Here is a 19,401-nt window from a genome sequence, read left to right on the forward strand (position 1 = left end):
CTACAACTTCTCCCCCTCCCAAATCTTCATTTCCCAGCAACCTTGGATCCTGAAGAAGCAATTTTTAGGGTACACGAATACCAGGATAGTGGAAGAGAAAGATAATGCAGGTCTATCAAAGGAGATCTCATGACCAAGGTGCACGTGACAAGGTTTGAGCAAATTAACAACAGATTTTATTGGACTTCCTTGCATTTGGCATTTCAATCAGGTAGTTTTGTTTGAAACTGGGCTGATTACATTACATCGACAAAAGTATTTTGCCTGAATAGAGAGTCAACAAGCTGCAGCAGAACCAAAATCTGTTCGCCAGCACAACATCAACAACCTTTAATTTTTTATCTGACAGACTTGTAATTTTTGTTTTGCCATCTCCCCAGCCAGTGAAGTCTGAATGCCTCACCACTGAATGCCTCACCATGAGGAGTCCACATCCTAAGCGAAAGGTCATCCTTGAGTAAATACCCTTGCCTAAATTTTCATATGTGATGTTGGCAAAACCAGATCGTAGCTGTCCTTCAGAGACCGGTCTACTCTCTGTTATTTCACCAGCTCTGAACGAGAAATAGAAAGACCAGTAGGCAAAGAAAATGTTACCAGTTTAACCTCAACAGACTTCTCCAAAATCACATCACCATCAGCCAAACCAGCAGGCATGGCACGAGTCATTCAGTGACCCCTTGCTGCTCTGAAGCAAAGAATGGAAGAATTGCTGGCTCTGGTTCAGCGACCTCTTAAGGCTCTAGGGAGGAAACATGTATTTGTTTGTATTGACACATCAGGTATTTTAACACTTTCTGGTCTTACATTATTTCTTACATTATAAATTAGATCAACTCCTTCAACTGGCAGTTTTGGACAAACACCAACCTCCACCTAGCCTGGCGTAGCCCGATTAATACTCAAATGCTTATTAGTCTGGAACCTCTTGGCTCATTTTCGATTTCCAAGAGCATTACCAACGGACGCAGAGCAAAATGCCTCTGGACTCAATTGGATGGCAACGAATCATGTGACGTCTGTTGAGCGATGCCTAGAGCGTACCTAGAGAAGATGATTCCACAATGTCTCTGAACGAGCGTTGCCGTTTTTGTGGGAGAAATGTGAAATTATCGTGTCAAATGTTCGTTCATCAGCGGCAGCCTTGGTTGTTTACAAAAGTCACTTCTGTCTGTGTCGTGTTATAATCCCCGCCCATTATCAGATAATTTGTTGTGATTGGACTGGCAAGTTTTCTGCCGGGTGGAAAATCCCTTCCCAATGCAGGGGATCCAGACCATATTCTGGCAGAGCAAATTTAAATGACCCCCAGAATTCGTCTGGGTCCCAGGCTAACTTCCACCTTCCCTTGTACCAAATCACAGGACAAATACATGTTATGCACAGGCACAAAACGGGTTTGAAGAGAGGATATCTTCCCTCACAAAGCATTTCAAAGCCCCTGAGTCTCTCAAGATTCTGACAGGAACTTTGTCACTCCTACTTATTGGTACAAAACCATCAGACATGAACGTAGCATAACCCAACCCAATCTCAGAAGAGTCTACTGGCTCGACCTGCCTTGAAATGGAGCCACCAGATCTGCAGTGCCACCTACTTAGTGAATATGAACATGTGTAGCGAAACAAACAGATTTCACATGAGATATTTGTCTTTTTTTCTTTTATCAAAGGACACTTCTAACTCAGGGGACAAAGGAACCGATTTCTGAAATGTGACCCTACAATGCTGCTTGCAATAGATACTCTTGTGTGTTAACAAATATTCATCTGCTAGCACTGCTGCCTCACTAGGACATGTGATCTTGTGCTCATTAATATAAGTCGTGATGTAATCACACACAGACTGTTTGAACTGTTCTAAAACAACTAGATTGCATAGCTTATCAAAAGATCTCACATCAGATGAAAAACACCATCTATTAAAATGTGAAATCAGGTTTGTGCAGAAACTTCTTTCTGAAGTGCAGGATATCGAAGTGACCCAGGATTTTGAAATCGAGCGCTCCCACAGAACTGGCCAACGAGGCAACAGAGACCGACATATTCTAGTGCGCTTCCTGAGATTCAGAGCTAGAGAGGCTGTGCAGTGAGCAGCCAAAGAGAAAGAATGTGTGGAGTGGCGGCACAAACATTGATTTTTTGAAGGTGTATAACACGTAATCACTTAAAACAGGGCTTATTACGTTACTGTACACGTACTCGCATGCATTTTGAGATTATGTTTTATGGGCGTAGGTGAAACAGGTTTGAAATACATACATAATAGGATGACAGAAATGCTCAAAGTGATATGAAATATTAAGGGTGCAAACCTTGCTATTAAAGGAAAGAAGTTTCTTCTAAATCTGAAACAGAAAAGAGTGGACATTTGCTTCCTACAAGAGACTCACTTAAATCAGGAAGAGTCAACTAAATTACAACGGGACTGGGTTGGAAAAAATATTTTTAGTAACTACTCATCTAAACAGCGGGGCGTTTGCATATTAATTCGTAAAAATCTTAACATCAGAATTCACAGACATTTCTCCGACAAGGAGGGCAGATGGTTGTCAGGTACTCCCTAATAAATATTTATGCACCAAATACTGACTCCCCAGCCTTTTTTAGTGAAATCTGTCACACTTTGAAATGAATAGTGAATACGTATATAATAATTGGGAAGGGGATTTTATTCAGGTGAGAAACCCAGCATTAGAAGTCTGTAAATATGAAGAAAAAAAACAGAAATCCCAATTAGCAATTGACACTATTGAAGAAGAGCTTGGTGTAGTCGACATTTCGAGGCTCTTACACCCCCAAGATAGAGAATATACGTTTTAAAACAGCATTCTTCGTAATCTAGAATAGATTACTTTTTAATGACCAAACAGTTAGTAGGCATGACAATCAATGCATCAATCGGGAATATTTTGCTATCAGATCATGCCCTGGTAGAAGTTGTGCTACGTTTGAGGGGTCTCGACCTAAAGACCCAATAAGCCGCTGGAGACTTAATACCTCTTTACTCCACAGTGAAAAATTGCTTGATTTATATTAAAAACAAAATTTTAGAATACTGGGAAATAGATGAAGGGTCAACCTCCAACCCAGGTCTGGAGTGGGATGCATTCAAACCCTATCTGAGGGGTCGCCTGATACAACACTCATCTTACTTGAAAAAACAAGCTACCAAACGTGAATTTGAAAAGGAAATTAAGGATCTTGATATAAGGCATGCCTCAACTAAATCCAGCAGACCTTTATGTAAACTAAAACTCAAACTCTATTCCATATTGCAGAAGAAAGCAGAATTTGCACTATTCCATTATGTCATTTGAGCAGATGACAATTACATACAACATCCCTACAAGTAATTCTTGGAAATATCCTCAACTGAGAAGTTGTATAATGGCTATACAAAGGAAATATCGCCTAGCAACTCAAGCAAGGGTACAGGAAATTTTTCAGGGCAATTGGCGGGTCACGGGCGGGGCAACCAGATTTTGCAGTTTTATGAAACAATTCCACCCTCCAAAACTTGATGGTCTCAAGAGAGTATGGGAAAAAGACAGAAAGAGGGATAACTGATGAGATGTTGAGGACATGGCATAAAACATCAAGAGAAGTGCAGACTCGATTAATTACGTATAGGATTATTCATAGGAACTATTTGACTCCCAGTAAAATGGCAAGATTAAAATTACGGGATTCAGATGTATGCTGGAGATATGATAGAAGCAAAGGTACACTAGTACACATGCTTTATGAATGCTCAATGACCTGGACTCTATGGGAAAAGATAACCACATTCATCAACAAAGTACTTGGAACTGAGCTGCGACAGGACCCTGGGCTCTGCATGTTAGGCATAATGACAGAGGGGGTGATATTAACAAGTCGGCAGGCGTAATGGTGCAGACTGGCCCTTACCACTGGTTGTAGGATTGTGTTCAGGCTAGAAATGTCATCCCTTTTGATGAATGGCTGGGGGAAAATTACCAAAATAGCCAACTATGAACAACTAACTTTTAGACTGAACAACAAACAAGAAATATTTTGGAACACTTGGGGCCCCTTCATGAATACAATTTTGAATGGTTGATCAGGGAGAAATTGACGAGGTTATCAAATCCTTACTGCCCTCAGGTCTTGTGACATTTGCCCTCCCAGTGTCTGGTACCGATGTATTAGAATGATGACTAGAATTAGCTGACTATACATGATTGCTTGGAAGACATGATAAAAGCACGATAAGTGGAACCAATGTATGTATATCTTTCCTTTGTCAATATTTTTGTGTTTCTATGTATTTTGTTTCTTTTAAGTTTTCTTTTTTTTCTGTTTGCTTTTGTTTATTTATCTATTTCTTTCGCTTTTCTCGTTTTCATCTTATTGAGATGGTATCTTGATGTTTTTGTTCTATGTGACATCTTTTGAAAAACAATAAAGATTGAATTATGAAAAAAAAGTGAAGTCAGAACTGCAAATGTGTTTGTTTTTCTGCTTCACGCCAGCCCCTGAAACGTTGGCGGTAGGCTTCTGGAACTAACTCAAATGCCTTAAAGACAGCTGATTTTACCTTGCTGTAATCTTTACTATCCTCGGATGAAAGAGCATAATAACCTACCTATGCTTGGCCTGTGAAGACACACTGTAACATTAAAGTTTGTCAAAAGGCCAGCCTCTAGAATGAGCAACACGCTCAAACAACAAAAAAGATTTCAACATCATATTCATTAAATCTTGGGGAGCCCTTAAGTTACCTGCAACATCAAAAAGTAACCAGGAGTTTCCCCATTTAAAGCAGATGCAGAAATTTTACCTTCTTTAATCAATGAAAATTTTTGCAGTTCCACATCCAAGCTTGGTTGATCCTATAGTTGATCCCTTTTGTATTTTATTCGTCCGACTGCTTTTCATGTTCTATTGCAATAACAATTCTTTCTACAATTGATTTCTCTCCCACCAAAATTTGAACTCTAACAAATTTGTGTATCTAACATTGCTTTTGCTATCTCTAAATGTAGTGTTTATATAGGCCTATTTAGTAGGTGTTCAATAAATTTGAAGGTAGCATTGTTGGTTACCTCAGTTCGTCAGTTCAGTTTTGACGATGTGCCAAGTGTTTTCAGGGGGGTATATTGTGTTCTGATTTCAAGTACAACAGTTTGTTTTTTTCTCAAAATCAGGTCCTACCGAGATTTGAACACGGATAACTGGATTCAGAGTCCAGAGTGCTGACCATTACACCATAGAACCACCTGCTGCAGTCAGTCAGATGTGGTTTCAGAGCGTTAAGCGCCTACCATGCTGTGTTCACACACAAGTGTACAGTGGGAAATGCCACAATCCTTCTATTGCTGTGGATGACGATCTTCCAATTGTTCAGGCTACAGTAAGTAAACATACCGCACTTAAAAATCCTGTCAAGCCCTCGGGCCGAAAAAAAAAAAGGTACTTTTTTCACTTTGATAGTGTCAGGATGGCCGAGCGGTCCAAGGCGCTGCGTTCAGGTCGCAGTCTCCACTGGGGTCGTAGGTTCAAATCCCACTTCTGGCCAACTATGTGGGACTCTAATTTCCCAAAGTGTCTGCATATCAGTAGGACTGTATCTGCTGTCTTGTGTCTGCTTACACACACCAGCTGGTGAAACGCATCATGTACTAACAACATCTATGACAGGTTACCAAGGACCAGTAAACAACTGAGAGTCTATGTTCTGTGACTCTGGTTGTAGATTCTTGAAGACATTTCCTCTCTCACCCAAGTGGCTTCCAACTAAGTTGTGGTGGAACCCAGGCAATGAACCTCTGTGTAGTGTGGCAGTGCTCCAGACGGTTTCAATGACAGTCGTTGGAGTCACCGTGGTGGTTGTTTTGGGGGGACACAAGGGGATGAGTTGGAATGTTGTTAAGTCTCCTGAAGAGGGATGAAAGGACAGCATTTTAGGTGGGAAAGAGATGGTCTCGCAGACCTCCTCCTCTGTTGAGGGATGGTTTCTCTATATTGACATAGGTGGCTTCCTTTACTTCTCCTCTTTCAAACCATCTGCCTTCCCTGTCTAAAATGTGTACATCTGTATCTTCCAAGGAGTGTCTTTGTCTTTTAGGAGTGGGAAGGCAGCTGAGTCATGTCCTGAAGAGTTGGCTCTCCTATGTTGACCTGTGCGATTGTTTCATCACAACCTAGTTAGAACTAAAGAAGCCTCTTGGATGAGAGGCGAAAACCTCTTCAGCAATCTTCAAGCGAGTCCAGTGCTCCTGATTCAAAACCCTTGGGGATAACTATGACCTGGATGAAAGAGAATCTTGACAGACCGTTTGAGACTGAGCGTCTGTGCCCCTACAGTCACTTTAGGGTGCTCTTGCTCACAAAGAGGTGTCTCCTACCTTCACTTCTTACCTTTTGCTGTTGCACTCCATAGGACAAGTAAGTGACATTGTGGTCGTATAAGTTCCTGGTTGTTTACTGTCATAGTCTCGGCAAATACTCAAAATGGTTCCATGGTGTAATGGTGAGCACTCTGGACTTTGAATCCAGTGATCTGAGTTCAAGTCTCGGTGGAACCTTGAGCAAAGTCACTTAAATGACAGCACTTGAAGCTCAGCCCAACCAGCCTTTAAGCTCCTAAGATCCCAATGCGACAAAGGATGCGAGAAATGTGAAATAACCAGATGCATGGATCCACAAAAACCAAAAGCTTTGTTGCCTATGTCCCAACAGCACAGGGCAACCCCAAAGGTCCTGTGTCCGGTCCCTGAGGAGTCAACTTGCTCTCAAGTCTTGATGGACAGGACAACAATTGATTTCTCTCCCACCAAACTTTGAACTCATGCTTTTTGTTGTATATGAGAATGTGATCAAATTACTACTCGTTTATGATCCTGGTTGGTACACGTGTATCTAACATTGATTTTGCTATCTCTAAATTTAGTGTTTATATAGGCCTATTTAGTAGGTGTTCAATAAATTTGAAGCTAGCATTGTTGGTTACCATTGACATAGGTGGCTTCCTTTACTTCTCCTCTTTCAAACCATCTGCCTTCCCTGTCTAAAATGTGAACATCTGTATCTTCCAAGGAGTGTCTTTGTCTTTTAGGAGTGGGAAGGCAGCTGAGTCATGTCCTGAAGAGTTGGCTCTCCTATGTTGACCTGTGCGATTGTTTCATCACAACCTAGTTAGAACTAAAGAAGCCTCTTGGATGAGAGGCAAAAACCTCTTCAGCAATCTTCAAGCGAGTCCAGTGCTCCTGATTCAAAACCCTTGGGGATAACTATGACCTGGATGAAAGTGAATCTTGACAGACCGTTTGAGACTGAGCGTCTGTGCCCCTACAGTCACTTTAGGGTGCTCTTGCTCACAAAGAGGTGTCTCCTACCTTCACTTCTTACCTTTTGCTGTTGCACTCCATAGGACAAGTAAGTGACAGGTAGCATTGTTGGTTACCTCAGTTCGTCAGTTCAGTTTTGACAATGTGCCAAGTGTTTTCAGGGGGGTATATCGTGTGTTGATTTCAAGTACAACAGTTTATTTTTTTCTCAAAATCAGGTCCTACCGAGATTTGAACTCGGATCGCTGGATTCAGAGTCCAGAGTGCTGACCATTACACCATAGAACCACCTGCTGCAGTGAGTCAGATGTGGTTTCAGAGCGTTAAGCACCTACCATGCTATGTTCACACACAAGTGTACAGTGGGAAATGCCACAATCATTCTATTGCTGTGGATGACGATCTTCCAATTGTGCAGGCTACAGTAAGTAAACATACCGCACTTAAAAATCCTGTCAAGCCCTCGGGCCGAAAAAAAAAGGTACTTTTTTCTCTGTGATAGTGTCAGGATGGCCGAGCGGTCCAAGGCGCTGCGTTCAGGTCGCAGTCTCCACTGGAGGCGTGGGTTCTAATCCCACTTCTGACAATAAATATTTCTCTGTGGCCAACTTCAGTTGTTGGACTCTAATTTCCCAAAGTGTCTGCATATCAGTTAGGACTGTATCTGCTGTCTTGTGTCTGCTTACACACGCATCATGTACTAACAACATCTATGAGAGGTCACCAAGGACCAGTAAACAACTGAGAGTCTATGTTCTGTGACTTTGGTTGTAGATTCTTGAAGACATTTCCTCTCTCACCCAAGAGGCTTCCAACTAAGTTGTGATGGAACCCAGGCAATGAACCTCTGTGTAGTGTGGTAGTGCTCCAGACGGTTTCACTGACAGTCGTTGTCGTCACAGTTGCTTTGGGGGTACACAACGGGATGAGTTGGAATGTTGTTAAGTCTCCTGAAGAGGGATGAAAGGACAACCATCCCTCTGTTGAGGGATGGTTTCTCTATATTGACATAGGTGGCTTCCTTTACTTCTCCTCTTTCAAACCATCTGCCTTCCCTGTCTAAAATGTGTACATCTGTATCTTCCAAGGAGTGTCTTTGTCTTTTAGGAGTGGGAAGGCAGCTGAGTCATGTCCTGAAGAGTTGGCTCTCCTGTGTTGACCTGTGCGATTGTTTCATCACAACCTAGTTAGAACTAAAGAAGCCTCTTGGATGAGAGGCGAAAACCTCTTCAGCAATCTTTAAGCGAGTCCAGTGCTCCTGATTCAAAACCCTTGGGGATAACTATGACCTGGATGAAAGAGAATCTTGACAGACCGTTTGAGACTGAGCGTCTGTGCCCCTACAGTCACTTTAGGGTGCTCTTGCTCACAAAGAGGTGTCTCCTACCTTCACTTCTTACCTTTTGCTGTTGCACTCCATAGGACAAGTAAGTGACATTGTGGTCGTATAAGTTCCTGGTTGTTTAATGTCATAGTCTCGGCAAATACTCAAAATGGTTCCATGGTGTAATGGTGAGCACTCTGGACTTTGAATCCAGTGATCCGAGTTCAAGTCTCGGTGGAACCTTGAGCAAAGTCACTTAAAGGACAGCACTTAAAGCTCAGCCAAACCAGCCTTTAAGCTCCGAAGATCCCAATGCGACAAAGGATGCGAGAAATGTGAAATAACCAGATGCATGGATCCACAAAAACCAAAAGCTTTGTTGCCTATGTCCCAACAGCACAGGGCAACCCCAAAGGTCCTGTGTCTGGTCCCTGAGGAGTCAACTTGCTCTCAAGTCTTGATGGACAGGACAACAATTGATTTCTCTCCCACCAAACTTTGAACTCATGCTTTTTGTTGTATATGAGAATGTGATCAAATTACTACTCGTTTATGATCCTGGTTGGTACACGTGTATCTAACATTGCTTTTGCTATCTCTAAATTTAGTGTTTATATAGGCCTATTTAGTAGGTGTTCAATAAATTTGAAGCTAGCATTGTTGGTTACCATTGACATAGGTGGCTTCCTTTACTTCTCCTCTTTCAAACCATCTGCCTTCCCTGTCTAAAATGTGTACATCTGTATCTTCCAAGGAGTGTCTTTGTCTTTTAGGAGTGGGAAGGCAGCTGAGTCATGTCCTGAAGAGTTGGCTCTCCTATGTTGACCTGTGCGATTGTTTCATCACAACCTAGTTAGAACTAAAGAAGCCTCTTGGATGAGAGGCGAAAACCTCTTCAGCAATCTTCAAGCGAGTCCAGTGCTCCTGATTCAAAACCCTTGGGGATAACTATGACCTGGATGAAAGTGAATCTTGACAGACCGTTTGAGACTGAGCGTCTGTGCCCCTACAGTCACTTTAGGGTGCTCTTGCTCACAAAGAGGTGTCTCCTACCTTCACTTCTTACCTTTTGCTGTTGCACTCCATAGGACAAGTAAGTGACATTGTGGTCGTATAAGTTCCTGGTTGTTTAATGTCATAGTCTCGGCAAATACTCAAAATGGTTCCATGGTGTAATGGTGAGCACTCTGGACTTTGAATCCAGTGATCCGAGTTCAAGTCTCGGTGGAACCTTGAGCAAAGTCACTTAAAGGACAGCACTTAAAGCTCAGCCAAACCAGCCTTTAAGCTCCGAAGATCCCAATGCGACAAAGGATGCGAGAAATGTGAAATAACCAGATGCATGGATCCACAAAAACCAAAAGCTTTGTTGCCTATGTCCCAACAGCACAGGGCAACCCCAAAGGTCCTGTGTCTGGTCCCTGAGGAGTCAACTTGCTCTCAAGTCTTGATGGACAGGACAACAATTGATTTCTCTCCCACCAAACTTTGAACTCATGCTTTTTGTTGTATATGAGAATGTGATCAAATTACTACTCGTTTATGATCCTGGTTGGTACACGTGTATCTAACATTGCTTTTGCTATCTCTAAATTTAGTGTTTATATAGGCCTATTTAGTAGGTGTTCAATAAATTTGAAGCTAGCATTGTTGGTTACCATTGACATAGGTGGCTTCCTTTACTTCTCCTCTTTCAAACCATCTGCCTTCCCTGTCTAAAATGTGTACATCTGTATCTTCCAAGGAGTGTCTTTGTCTTTTAGGAGTGGGAAGGCAGCTGAGTCATGTCCTGAAGAGATGGCTCTCCTATGTTGACCTGTGCGATTGTTTCATCACAACCTAGTTAGAACTAAAGAAGCCTCTTGGATGAGAGGCGAAAACCTCTTCAGCAATCTTCAAGCGAGTCCAGTGCTCCTGATTCAAAACCCTTGGGGATAACTATGACCTGGATGAAAGAGAATCTTGACAGACCGTTTGTGCCCCTACAGTCACTTTAGGGTGCTCTTGCTCACAAATAGGTGTCTCCTACCTTCACTTCTTACCTTTTGCTGTTGCACTCCATAGGACAAGTAAGTGACAGGTAGCATTGTTGGTTACCTCAGTTCGTCAGTTCAGTTTTGACAATGTGCCAAGTGTTTTCAGGGGGGTATATCGTGTGTTGATTTCAAGTACAACAGTTTATTTTTTTCTCAAAATCAGGTCCTACCGAGATTTGAACTCGGATCGCTGGATTCAGAGTCCAGAGTGCTGACCATTACACCATAGAACCACCTGCTGCAGTGAGTCAGATGTGGTTTCAGAGCGTTAAGCACCTACCATGCTATGTTCACACACAAGTGTACAGTGGGAAATGCCACAATCATTCTATTGCTGTGGATGACGATCTTCCAATTGTGCAGGCTACAGTAAGTAAACATACCGCACTTAAAAATCCTGTCAAGCCCTCGGGCCGAAAAAAAATGGTACTTTTTTCACTGTGATAGGATGGCTGAGCGGTCCAAGGCGCTGCGTTCAGGTCGCAGTCTCCACTGGAGGCGTGGGTTCGAATCCCACTTCTGACAGTAAATATTTCTCTGTGGCCAACTTCAGTTGTTGGACTCTAATTTCCCAAAGTGTCTGCATATCAGTTAGGACTGTGTCTGCTTACACACGCATCATGTACTAACAACATCTATGAGAGGTCACCAAGGACCAGTAAACAACTGAGAGTGACTTTGGTTGTAGATTCTTGAAGACATTTCCTCTCTCACATCTATGAGATGTAGACTAAGTTGTGATGGAACCCAGGCAATGAACCTTTGTGTAGTGTGGTAGTGCTCCAGACGGTTTCAATGACAGTCGTTGTCGTCACAGTTGCTTTGGGGGGACACAAGGGGATGAGTTGGAATGTTGTTAAGTCTCCTGAAGAGGGATGAAAGGACAGCATTTTAGGTGGGAAAGAGATGGTGTCGCAGACCTCCTCCTCTGTTGAGGGATGGTTTCTCTATATTGACATAGGTGGCTTCCTTTACTTCTCCTCTTTCAAACAATCTGCCTTCCCTGTCTAAAATGTGTACATCTGTATCTTCCAAGGAGTGTCTTTGTCTTTTAGGAGTGGGAAGGCAGCTGAGTCATGTCCTGAAGAGTTGGCTCTCCTATGTTGACCTGTGCGATTGTTTCATCACAACCTAGTTAGAACTAAAGAAGCCTCTTGGATGAGAGGCGAAAACCTCTTCAGCAATCTTCAAGCGAGTCCAGTGCTCCTGATTCAAAACCCTTGGGGATAACTATGATCTGGATGAAAGTGAATCTTCACAGACCGTTTGAGACTGAGCGTCTGTGCCCCTACAGTCACTTTAGGGTGCTCTTGCTCACAAAGAGGTGTCTCCTACCTTCACTTCTTACCTTTTGCTGTTGCACTCCATAGGACAAGTAAGTGAGGGGGGGGGGGTTTGTTGAAGATATCAAAGAGGGGCGTTTCAGCGAGATAAATAAACATTACCGCGACAAAACCATCGGCCATTACCGGGAATATGGGGGGGTTGGGGCTCGGGGTGGTAGTTGCCTCCCGTTCAACAGAACAGGGTGGAGACTGTGTGTATCCCTTCTGCTGGATGCAGAGGAGGGGGAATGAAGAGGTGTCTCCTACCTTCACTTCTTACCTTTTGCTGTTGCACTCCATAGGACAAGTAAGTGACAGGTAGCATTGTTGGTTACCTCAGTTCGTCAGTCCAGTTTCGACGATGTGCCAAGTGTTTTCAGGGGGGTATATCGTGTGTTGATTTCAAGTACAACAGTTAATTTTTTTCTCAAAATCAGGTCCTACCGAGATTTGAACTCGGATCACTGGATTCAGAGTCCAGAGTGCTGACCATTACACCATAGAACCACCTGCTGCAGTGAGTCAGATGTGGTTTCAGAGCGTTAAGCACCTACCATGCTATGTTCACACACAAGTGTACAGTGGGAAATGCCACAATCATTCTATTGCTGTGGATGACGATCTTCCAATTGTGCAGGCTACAGTAAGTAAACATACCGCACTTAAAAATCCTGTCAAGCCCTCGGGCCGAAAAAAAATGGTACTTTTTTCTCTGTGATAGTGTCAGGATGGCCGAGCGGACAATGCTACCTGTCACTTACTTGTCCTATGGAGTGCAACAGCAAAAGGTAAGAAGTGAAGGTAGGAGACACCTCCTAGTTGTGATGGAACCTCTGTGTAGTGTGGTAGTGCTCCAGACGGTTTCAATGACAGTCGTTGTCGTCACAGTTGCTTTGGGGGGACACAAGGGGATGAGTTGGAATGTTGTTAAGTCTCCTGAAGAGGGATGAAAGGACAGCATTTTAGGTGGGAAAGAGATGGTGTCGCAGACCTCCTCCTCTGTTGAGGGATGGTTTCTCTATATTGACATAGGTGGCTTCCTTTACTTCTCCTCTTTCAAACCATCTGCCTTCCCTGTCTAAAATGTGTACATCTGTATCTTCCAAGGAGTGTCTTTGTCTTTTAGGAGTGGGAAGGCAGCTGAGTCATGTCCTGAAGAGTTGGCTCTCCTATGTTGACCTGTGCGATTGTTTCATCACAACCTAGTTAGAACTAAAGAAGCCTCTTGGATGAGAGGCGAAAACCTCTTCAGCAATCTTCAAGCGAGTCCAGTGCTCCTGATTCAAAACCCTTGGGGATAACTATGATCTGGATGAAAGTGAATCTTCACAGACCGTTTGAGACTGAGCGTCTGTGCCCCTACAGTCACTTTAGGGTGCTCTTGCTCACAAAGAGGTGTCTCCTACCTTCACTTCTTACCTTTTGCTGTTGCACTCCATAGGACAAGTAAGTGAGGGGGGGGGGTTTGTTGAAGATATCAAAGAGGGGCGTTTCAGCGAGATGAATAAACATTACCGCGACAAAACCATCGGCCATTACCGGGAATATGGGGGGGTTGGGGCTCGGGGTGGTAGTTGCCTCCCGTTCAACAGAACAGGGTGGAGACTGTGTGTATCCCTTCTGCTGGATGCAGAGGAGGGGGAATGAAGAGGTGTCTCCTACCTTCACTTCTTACCTTTTGCTGTTGCACTCCATAGGACAAGTAAGTGACAGGTAGCATTGTTGGTTACCTCAGTTCGTCAGTCCAGTTTCGACGATGTGCCAAGTGTTTTCAGGGGGGTATATCGTGTGTTGATTTCAAGTACAACAGTTTATTTTTTTCTCAAAATCAGGTCCTACCGAGATTTGAACTCGGATCGCTGGATTCAGAGTCCAGAGTGCTGACCATTACACCATAGAACCACCTGCTGCGGCCAGTCAGATCTGGTTTAAGAGCGTTAAGCGCCTACCATGCTGCGTTCACACACAAGTGTACAGTGGGAAATGCCACAATCATTCTATTGCTGTGGATGACGATCTTCCAATTGTTCAGGCTACAGTAAGTAAACATACCGGACTTAAAAATCCTGTCAAGCCCTCGGGCCGAAAAAAAAATGGTACTTTTTTCTTTGTGATAGTGTCAGGATGGCCGAGCGGTCCAAGGCGCTGCGTTCAGGTCGCAGTCTCCACTGGAGGCGTGGGTTCGAATCCCACTTCTGACAGTAAATATTTCTCTGTGGCCAACTTCAGTTGTTGGACTCTAATTTCCCAAAGTGTCTGCATATCAGTTAGGACTGTGTCTGCTTACACACGCATCATGTACTAACAACATCTATGAGAGGTCACCAAGGACCAGTAAACAACTGAGAGTGACTTTGGTTGTAGATTCTTCAAGACATTTCCTCTCTCACATCTATGAGATGTAGACTAAGTTGTGATGGAACCCAGGCAATGAACCTTTGTGTAGTGTGGTAGTGCTCCAGACGGTTTCAATGACAGTCGTTGTCGTCACAGTTGCTTTGGGGGGACACAAGGGGATGAGTTGGAATGTTGTTAAGTCTCCTGAAGAGGGATGAAAGGACAGCATTTTAGGTGGGAAAGAGATGGTGTCGCAGACCTCCTCCTCTGTTGAGGGATGGTTTCTCTATATTGACATAGGTGGCTTCCTTTACTTCTCCTCTTTCAAACCATCTGCCTTCCCTGTCTAAAATGTGTACATCTGTATCTTCCAAGGAGTGTCTTTGTCTTTTAGGAGTGGGAAGGCAGCTGAGTCATGTCCTGAAGAGTTGGCTCTCCTATGTTGACCTGTGCGATTGTTTCATCACAACCTAGTTAGAACTAAAGAAGCCTCTTGGATGAGAGGCGAAAACCTCTTCAGCAATCTTCAAGCGAGTCCAGTGCTCCTGATTCAAAACCCTTGGGGATAACTATGATCTGGATGAAAGTGAATCTTCACAGACCGTTTGAGACTGAGCGTCTGTGCCCCTACAGTCACTTTAGGGTGCTCTTGCTCACAAAGAGGTGTCTCCTACCTTCACTTCTTACCTTTTGCTGTTGCACTCCATAGGACAAGTAAGTGAGGGGGGGGGGTTTGTTGAAGATATCAAAGAGGGGCGTTTCAGCGAGATAAATAAACATTACCGCGACAAAACCATCGGCCATTACCGGGAATATGGGGGGGTTGGGGCTCGGGGTGGTAGTTGCCTCCCGTTCAACAGAACAGGGTGGAGACTGTGTGTATCCCTTCTGCTGGATGCAGAGGAGGGGGAATGAAGAGGTGTCTCCTACCTTCACTTCTTACCTTTTGCTGTTGCACTCCATAGGACAAGTAAGTGACAGGTAGCATTGTTGGTTACCTCAGTTCGTCAGTCCAGTTTCGACGATGTGCCAAGTGTTTTCAGGGGGGTATATCGTGTGTTGATTTCAAGTACAACAGTTTATTTTTTTCTCAAAATCAGGTCCTACCGAGATTTGAACTCGGATCGCTGGATTCAGAGTCCAGAGTGCTGACCATTACACCATAGAACCACCTGCTGCGGCCAGTCAGATCTGGTTTAAGAGCGTTAAGCGCCTACCATGCTGCGTTCACACACAAGTGTACAGTGGGAAATGCCACAATCATTCTATTGCTGTGGATGACGATCTTCCAATTGTTCAGGCTACAGTAAGTAAACATACCGGACTTAAAAATCCTGTCAAGCCCTCGGGCCGAAAAAAAAATGGTACTTTTTTCTTTGTGATAGTGTCAGGATGGCCGAGCGGTCCAAGGCGCTGCGTTCAGGTCGCAGTCTCCACTGGAGGCGTGGGTTCGAATCCCACTTCTGACAGTAAATATTTCTCTGTGGCCAACTTCAGTTGTTGGACTCTAATTTCCCAAAGTGTCTGCATATCAGTTAGGACTGTATCTGCTGTCTTGTGTCTGCTTACACACGCATCATGTACTAACAACATCTATGAGAGGTCACCAAGGACCAGTAAACAACTGAGAGTCTATGTTCTGTGACTTTGGTTGTAGATTCTTGAAGACATTTCCTCTCTCACCCAAGAGGCTTCCAACTAAGTTGTGATGGAACCCAGGCAATGAACCTCTGTGTAGTGTGGTAGTGCTCCAGACGGTTTCAATGACAGTCGTTGTCGTCACAGTTGCTTTGGGGGGACACAAGGGGATGAGTTGGAATGTTGTTAAGTCTCCTGAAGAGGGATGAAAGGACAGCATTTTAGGTGGGAAAGAGATGGTGTCGCAGACCTCCTCCTCTGTTGAGGGATGGTTTCTCTATATTGACATAGGTGGCTTCCTTTACTTCTCCTCTTTCAAACCATCTGCCTTCCCTGTCTAAAATGTGTACATCTGTATCTTCCAAGGAGTGTCTTTGTCTTTTAGGAGTGGGAAGGCAGCTGAGTCATGTCCTGAAGAGTTGGCTCTCCTATGTTGACCTGTGCGATTGTTTCATCACAACCTAGTTAGAACTAAAGAAGCCTCTTGGATGAGAGGCGAAAACCTCTTCAGCAATCTTCAAGCGAGTCCAGTGCTCCTGATTCAAAACCCTTGGGGATAACTATGATCTGGATGAAAGTGAATCTTCACAGACCGTTTGAGACTGAGCGTCTGTGCCCCTACAGTCACTTTAGGGTGCTCTTGCTCACAAAGAGGTGTCTCCTACCTTCACTTCTTACCTTTTGCTGTTGCACTCCATAGGACAAGTAAGTGAGGGGGGGGGGTTTGTTGAAGATATCAAAGAGGGGCGTTTCAGCGAGATAAATAAACATTACCGCGACAAAACCATCGGCCATTACCGGGAATATGGGGGGGTTGGGGCTCGGGGTGGTAGTTGCCTCCCGTTCAACAGAACAGGGTGGAGACTGTGTGTATCCCTTCTGCTGGATGCAGAGGAGGGGGAATGAAGAGGTGTCTCCTACCTTCACTTCATACCTTTTGCTGTTGCACTCCATAGGACAAGTAAGTGACAGGTAGCATTGTTGGTTACCTCAGTTCGTCAGTCCAGTTTCGACGATGTGCCAAGTGTTTTCAGGGGGGTATATCGTGTGTTGATTTCAAGTACAACAGTTTATTTTTTTCTCAAAATCAGGTCCTACCGAGATTTGAACTCGGATCGCTGGATTCAGAGTCCAGAGTGCTGACCATTACACCATAGAACCACCTGCTGCGGCCAGTCAGATCTGGTTTAAGAGCGTTAAGCGCCTACCATGCTGCGTTCACACACAAGTGTACAGTGGGAAATGCCACAATCATTCTATTGCTGTGGATGACGATCTTCCAATTGTTCAGGCTACAGTAAGTAAACATACCGGACTTAAAAATCCTGTCAAGCCCTCGGGCCGAAAAAAAAATGGTCCTTTTTTCTTTGTGATAGTGTCAGGATGGCCGAGCGGTCCAAGGCGCTGCGTTCAGGTCGCAGTCTCCACTGGAGGCGTGGGTTCGAATCCCACTTCTGACAGTAAATATTTCTCTGTGACCAACTTCAGTTGTTGGACTCTAATTTCCCAAAGTGTCTGCATATCAGTCAGGACTGTGTCTGCTTACACACGCATCATGTACTAACAACATCTATGAGAGGTCACCAAGGACCAGTAAACAACTGAGAGTGACTTTGGTTGTAGATTCTTGAAGACATTTCCTCTCTCACCCAACTAAGTTGTGATGGAACCCAGGCAATGAACCTCTGTGTAGTGTGGTAGTGCTCCAGACGGTGTCAATGACAGTCGTTGTCTTCACAGTTGCTTTGGGGGAACACAAGGGGATGAGTTGGAATGTTGTTAAGTCTCCTGAAGAGGGATGAAAGGACAGCATTTTAGGTGGGAAAGAGATGGTCTCGCAGACCTCCTCCTCTGTTGAGGGATGGTTTCTCTATATTGACATAGGTGGCTTCCTTTACTTCTCCTCTTTCAAACCATCTGCCTTCCCTGTCTAAAATGTGTACATCTGTATCTTCCAAGGAGTGTCTTTGTCTTTTAGGAGTGGGAAGGCAGCTGAGTCATGTCCTGAAGAGTTGGCTCTCCTATGTTGACCTGTGCGATTGTTTCATCACAACCTAGTTAGAACTAAAGAAGCCTCTTGGATGAGAGGCAAAAACCTCTTCAGCAATCTTCAAGCGAGTCCAGTGCTCCTGATTCAAAACCCTTTGGGATAACTATGACCTGGATGAAAGTGAATCTTGACAGACCGTTTAAGACTGAGCGTCTGTGCCCCTACAGTCACTTTAGGGTGCTCTTGCTCACAAATAGGTGTCTCCTACCTTCACTTCTTACCTTTTGCTGTTGCACTCCATCGGACAAGTAAGAGACAGGTAGCATTGTTGGTTACCTCAGTTCGTCAGTTCAGTTTTGACGATGTGCCAAGTGTTTTCAGGGGGGTATATCGTGTGTTGATTTCAAGTACAACAGTTTATTTTTTTCTCAAAATCAGGTCCTACCGAGATTTGAACTCGGATCACTGGATTCAGAGTCCAGAGTGCTGACCATTACACCATAGAACCACCTGCTGCGGCCAGTCAGATCTGGTTTCAGAGCGTTAAGCGCCTACCATGCTGCGTTCACACACAAGTGTACAGTGGGAAATGCCACAATCATTCTATTGCTGTGGATGACGATCTTCCAATTGTTCAGGCTACAGTAAGTAAACATACCGGACTTAAAAATCCTGTCAAGCCATCGGGCCGAAAAAAAAATGGTCCTTTTTTCTTTGTGATAGTGTCAGGATGGCCGAGCGGTCCAAGGCGCTGCGTTCAGGTCGCAGTCTCCACTGGAGGCGTGGGTTCGAATCCCACTTCTGACAGTAAATATTTCTCTGTGGCCAACTTCAGTTGTTGGACTCTAATTTCCCAAAGTGTCTGCATATCAGTCAGGACTGTATCTGCTCTCTTGTGTCTGCTTACACACGCATCATGTACTAACAACATCTATGAGAGGTCACCAAGGACCAGTAAACAACTGAGAGTCTATGTTCTGTGACTTTGGTTGTAGATTCTTGAATACATTTTCTCTCTCACCCAAGAGGCTTCCAACTAAGTTGTGATGGAACCCAGGCAATGAACCTCTGTGTAGTGTGGTAGTGCTCCAGACGGTTTCAATGACAGTCGTTGTTGTCACAGTTGCTTTGGGGGTACACAACGGGATGAGTTGGAATGTTGTTAAGTCTCCTGAAGAGGGATGAAAGGACAGCATTTTAGGTGGGAAAGAGATGGTGTCACAGACCTCCTCCTCTGTTGAGGGATGGTTTCTCTATATTGACATAGGTGGCTTCCTTTACTTCTCCTCTTTCAAACCATCTGCCTTCCCTGTCTAAAATGTGTAAATCTGTATCTTCCAAGGAGTGTCTTTGTCTTTTAGGAGTGGGAAGGCAGCTGAGTCATGTCCTGAAGAGTTGGCTCTCCTGTGTTGACCTGTGCGATTGTTTCATCACAACCT

At 44.1% G+C, this 19,401-nt stretch overlaps 17 non-coding genes across 17 annotated transcripts; 9 read left to right on the top strand and 8 right to left on the bottom strand.

Moving 5' to 3' along the window:
* Nucleotides 1-5,168: 5,168 nt before the first annotated feature.
* trnaq-cug lies at nucleotides 5,169-5,240 on the bottom strand. The gene has a single exon. It is a non-coding gene; the product is annotated as a tRNA-Gln (tRNA).
* Nucleotides 5,241-6,478: 1,238 nt separating this feature from the next.
* Nucleotides 6,479-6,550, top strand: trnaq-uug. Its single transcript has one exon. It is a non-coding gene; the product is annotated as a tRNA-Gln (tRNA).
* Nucleotides 6,551-7,528: 978 nt separating this feature from the next.
* On the bottom strand, nucleotides 7,529-7,600 carry trnaq-cug. The gene has a single exon. It is a non-coding gene; the product is annotated as a tRNA-Gln (tRNA).
* A 215-nt stretch (nucleotides 7,601-7,815) lies between these two features.
* Nucleotides 7,816-7,898, top strand: trnal-cag. Its single transcript has one exon. It is a non-coding gene; the product is annotated as a tRNA-Leu (tRNA).
* A 909-nt stretch (nucleotides 7,899-8,807) lies between these two features.
* trnaq-uug lies at nucleotides 8,808-8,879 on the top strand. Its single transcript has one exon. It is a non-coding gene; the product is annotated as a tRNA-Gln (tRNA).
* Nucleotides 8,880-9,797: 918 nt separating this feature from the next.
* On the top strand, nucleotides 9,798-9,869 carry trnaq-uug. Its single transcript has one exon. It is a non-coding gene; the product is annotated as a tRNA-Gln (tRNA).
* Nucleotides 9,870-10,833: 964 nt separating this feature from the next.
* On the bottom strand, nucleotides 10,834-10,905 carry trnaq-cug. Its single transcript has one exon. It is a non-coding gene; the product is annotated as a tRNA-Gln (tRNA).
* A 209-nt stretch (nucleotides 10,906-11,114) lies between these two features.
* Nucleotides 11,115-11,197, top strand: trnal-cag. The gene has a single exon. It is a non-coding gene; the product is annotated as a tRNA-Leu (tRNA).
* A 1,235-nt stretch (nucleotides 11,198-12,432) lies between these two features.
* trnaq-cug lies at nucleotides 12,433-12,504 on the bottom strand. The gene has a single exon. It is a non-coding gene; the product is annotated as a tRNA-Gln (tRNA).
* A 1,323-nt stretch (nucleotides 12,505-13,827) lies between these two features.
* trnaq-cug lies at nucleotides 13,828-13,899 on the bottom strand. Its single transcript has one exon. It is a non-coding gene; the product is annotated as a tRNA-Gln (tRNA).
* Nucleotides 13,900-14,115: 216 nt separating this feature from the next.
* On the top strand, nucleotides 14,116-14,198 carry trnal-cag. Its single transcript has one exon. It is a non-coding gene; the product is annotated as a tRNA-Leu (tRNA).
* A 1,234-nt stretch (nucleotides 14,199-15,432) lies between these two features.
* trnaq-cug lies at nucleotides 15,433-15,504 on the bottom strand. The gene has a single exon. It is a non-coding gene; the product is annotated as a tRNA-Gln (tRNA).
* A 216-nt stretch (nucleotides 15,505-15,720) lies between these two features.
* trnal-cag lies at nucleotides 15,721-15,803 on the top strand. The gene has a single exon. It is a non-coding gene; the product is annotated as a tRNA-Leu (tRNA).
* Nucleotides 15,804-17,061: 1,258 nt separating this feature from the next.
* Nucleotides 17,062-17,133, bottom strand: trnaq-cug. Its single transcript has one exon. It is a non-coding gene; the product is annotated as a tRNA-Gln (tRNA).
* A 216-nt stretch (nucleotides 17,134-17,349) lies between these two features.
* Nucleotides 17,350-17,432, top strand: trnal-cag. The gene has a single exon. It is a non-coding gene; the product is annotated as a tRNA-Leu (tRNA).
* A 966-nt stretch (nucleotides 17,433-18,398) lies between these two features.
* On the bottom strand, nucleotides 18,399-18,470 carry trnaq-cug. The gene has a single exon. It is a non-coding gene; the product is annotated as a tRNA-Gln (tRNA).
* A 216-nt stretch (nucleotides 18,471-18,686) lies between these two features.
* Nucleotides 18,687-18,769, top strand: trnal-cag. Its single transcript has one exon. It is a non-coding gene; the product is annotated as a tRNA-Leu (tRNA).
* Nucleotides 18,770-19,401: the final 632 nt, after the last annotated feature.

This window comes from Scophthalmus maximus, chromosome 12 (assembly GCF_022379125.1).
Source record: "Scophthalmus maximus strain ysfricsl-2021 chromosome 12, ASM2237912v1, whole genome shotgun sequence".
NCBI classification, from domain to species: Eukaryota; Metazoa; Chordata; class Actinopteri; order Pleuronectiformes; family Scophthalmidae; genus Scophthalmus; species Scophthalmus maximus.